The 3,954-nt window shown below is 45.7% G+C and overlaps 1 pseudogene; it reads left to right on the top strand.

Moving 5' to 3' along the window:
- The first annotated feature begins 558 nt into the window (after positions 1–558).
- On the top strand, positions 559–1,556 carry LOC134762004 (cell division cycle protein 27 homolog; annotated as a pseudogene).
- Positions 1,557–3,954: the final 2,398 nt, after the last annotated feature.

The following is a 3,954-nucleotide window of genomic DNA, read 5'->3' as shown; positions in this document are numbered from 1 at the left end:
CCTGAAAGCACGAGTGTCCCGAGCTCCTGTGATTTCAGGTGGCCGTGCGTAGACGAGAGATCTCCAATGTTTCCAGTGAGGTGCGAGCCACAGTCATTCGAGGCATCCGAGCACGTGATGGGGTTTCTGACAGCGACTTAAGGGCCAGGAAGGGCCAGAATCTGCCGAGGCCCAAGTTCCAGGGTGGGGCCGATGGAATCCAAGGTAAAGGGAGTCAGCGGTCTGCACGGAGAGAGCTCCAGCCCTAGGCCCCACTGTGCAGACCGAATCAGAAGGCAGGAAGAGAGTCCTTTGTCCTACATGCCACATCCCTCACATCCCCCTACTGAACTTGGGAGTGGATCCGTGTTCCAAACATGAGGTGACTCTCGATTTGCAATGGATCACAAGGGGCCGGGCTTTCCAGAGTCAGCAGGATAGAGAAGTCATTCTGGCTCGGCCTCCCCCATCCCCCGGGAACGGTCTTGCTGGTGACTTTAAATGAGCCAGGGCTGGCCAGGCCATAGCCGCTACGGGGGTGGGGTGGTGGTGGGGTGTGGGCGGTGTGGGCTGGGGGGATGCCTGAGGCACTGCAGAAAGTGGGCCTGAGCCTCGAGGATGACGGTGCTGCAGGAACCCGTCCAGGCTGCTATATGGCAAGCACTGAACCGCTATGCTTACTGATATGCGGTTTTCCTCGCAGAACGCCTTTATGCAGAAGTGCACTCAGAAGAAGCCTTGTTTTTACTGGTGACCTGTTCTTACCCCTCAGGAAAGGCCTATAAAGCATATAGACTATGGAAAGGACACGGTGGTACTGCACCACAATGCAAATACCTGCTTGCAACATGTTGTGTTGATCTCAGCAAGCTTGCAGAAGGGGAACACATCTTATCAGGTGGAGTGTTTCCTAAGCAGAAAAGCCATGATGATATTTTTACTGAGTCTGGTGATTCAGCTCGCTTTACTCTTTCATTGCCGGGACATGCATATCACAAGACAGATCGGCTTGCCAAAGGATCAGAATGTGACCAACAGGGCCTTAGTTGAAATCCTTTCCTATGGTATCCCTTTGAATCATTCTGTGAAATAGGTGAAAAGCAAGATCCTCACCAAACACTTCAATTCACATCTTTACAGAACTTTAGCGACTTCCTGTCCAAGTGTTGCACCACACAAGTACCTCGTCCTAACTTATGTCACAGACAGCCTGAGACCGTTCTTACGGAAACACCCCAGGACACCATTGAATTAAACAGATTGAGTTTAGAATCTTCCAATTCAAAGTACTCCTTGAATACAGATTCCCCAGTGTCTTCTATGGATTCAGCTGTCATTTCACCTGATACTGTCCCACTGGGAACGGGAAATTCCATATGATCTAAACAAGAGCAAAATGCACCAAACACTGGTCGAAGTTTATTAGGAGGGCCAGCAGCTGTTGGTCCATTAACCCCAAGTGTTGGGATTTTGCCAGTAGAAACCCCGAGTCCCGGAGATGGATCCTATTTACAAAACTACACCCGTATCAGACACCTTCTGTAATTGACGTGCCATTCACCGGAGCCCCTTCATAAAAGTCTGTTGCCAGAATCGGCCAAACTGGAACACAGTCTGTCTCCTCGCAGAAGGGAATCAGCCGAAAGGTAACTCCAATTCTTGCAAAAACACAAAGTTCTGGTCCACAAACGAGTGGAACGCCTCAGGTGTTGAGCCCCACTATGGCGTCTCCCCCAAATGCACGGCCTCGAAGAAATTCGCGACTCTTGATTAGTGACAGCTCTGCAACCAAGGAGAATAGGAAAAAATTTAAAATGAAGTTTCCACCTGAAATCCCAAGCAGAAAAACAAAAAGTAGAACTAGTAAAGGAGGAATACCACAACCTAACATAAATGATAGCCTGGAAATGACAAAACTGGACTCTTCCATCGTTTCAGAAGGGAAAAGGGCCGCAATCACACCTCAGATTCAGGCTTTTCATCTACAAAAAGCAGCAGCAGAAGGCTTGATGAGCCTTCTTCCTGAAAGGGGGAAAGGTTATTTAGCTTTGTGTTCTTACCACTGCAAAGAAGCTATCCATATTTTGAACCATCTACCTTCTCACCACTACAATACCGGTTGGGTACTGCACCACATTGGAAGAGCCGTTTTAAACTTTCAGAGTCCATGTGACCTGAAAGAATATTCTCAGAGGTTAGAAGGAGGGAGAATTATAGAGTCGAAGGCATGGAGATCTACTCCACAACACTTTGGCATCCTCCAAAAGATGTTGCTCTTTCAGTTCTGTCAAAAGACTTCACAGTCATGGATAAAAGTTCTCCAGCCAGAGGCCTGGTGTGCTGCAGGGAACCATTGCAGTCTGCAACGGGAACAGGATATTGCCATTAAATTCTTCCAGAGAGCTAACGAAGTGTATCCAAATGATGCTTATGCCTATACTGTCTTAGGGCGTCAGTGTGCCTTCACTGAAGAATTGGACAAAGCCTTAGCTTGATTTCAAAATGCTATCAGAGTCAGTCCTAGACATTGCAATTCATGGTGAGTGGTCAGGAAGCGTAAAGACAAAGTCTTACGGATGGTGCCGGTACTCGCTAATTTTTCTTGTTAGATAGCTCTTTATTGTCATGAATTTGGTTACGAATACTTAGGGATGGTACACGCTGGTCAATAATTTCTAACTAAGATGTTTTCTTATGAAATGTATGTCTTGAACAAACTCTTAAATGAACTCATGATAACAGAATACCAGATCCTTATACTCAACACTTTCAGTCTTCTACCAAACTTTTGCAGATACTGTAGTTGTCTTTGGGGTGTGTGTGTGTGTGTCTGTGTGTGTGTGTTTCTTTAGTTTTGTTACTTGATTTGTTACTTTTTCTTCGAGCACCACAGCGGTGATGGGACAAAAAGTGCTTGGGAGATTGGAAAGGAATAGCATCATTCACTTATTGGATAATAGAAAGAAATATGGAAACAATTCACTAGCTGCTGCTTTGTGACAGTGTTCCAGTCTATGGAGTTACTATTAAGAACTGAGCATACCCTTTTATTCAGCGGTCTCTCTGTTTCACTGTTTTGTGCTTGTGTATCAGTAGACACATAGGAAATGACTACCTAGGTCATATGGTTATCAACCGAATAAGATATGAAAAAGTGTGGTCCTACTTCTGCCTCAACACCATACTTACTGTTGACATTTACTGTATTTTTCTGGACTGACTTAATAGTTTAAACCTCAAGAGAAGGCCGGGCATGGTGGCTCACGCCTGTCATCCCAGCAGTCCGGGAGGCCGAGGCGGGTGGGTCACAAGGTCAAGGGATCGAGACCATCCCGGCCAACATGGTGAAACCCCGCCTCTATTAAAGTAGAAAAATTAGCTGGGCGTGGTGGTGGGCGCCTGTGGTCCCAGCTACTCAGGAGGCTGAGGAGGGAGAATCTCTTGAACCCGGAGAGGTGGAGGTTGCAGTGAGCCGAGATCACGCCATTGCGCTCCACCCTGGGCGACAGAGCGAGACGCCGTCTCAAGAAAATAAAATAAAAAAAATACATAAATGAATATCAAGAGAAAGTATAATTCTGCAGTCATAAGCCTGTGATCGTTTTCTTGTCAGATACGGTTATCCTTGGGGTGGGTTAATTGTTACAGCAGTGGAGTTTTTCATTGATTTGCTTCTAAATCTGAAGCATTATATTACTAAAACATTTTTTGATTTGTGAATATGTTGTTTAGTGGGTGATATCTCATTCTGCTGTAGTAGTTACATCTCCTGAAAGATGGCCAAAAACATAACGCTAGCTATTGCTGACCAATGTAACAATCAACTTGCCGATAGTGCCTTCTCTTCCGATGGCCGTGTTCTCCATAACATTTTAAGATCTCAGTTCTTCATAAGACATGTGTTGTTTTTTGATTTTTTTCCCAAGTCTGGTTGATCCTTGTGTCGTTTGCTTTTTAAATGTGTATCGTTCATTC

Source organism: Pongo abelii, chromosome 8 (genome assembly GCF_028885655.2).
Source record: "Pongo abelii isolate AG06213 chromosome 8, NHGRI_mPonAbe1-v2.0_pri, whole genome shotgun sequence".
NCBI lineage: Eukaryota > Metazoa > Chordata > Mammalia > Primates > Hominidae > Pongo > Pongo abelii.
This window is presented reverse-complemented; position numbering and strand designations above follow the sequence as displayed.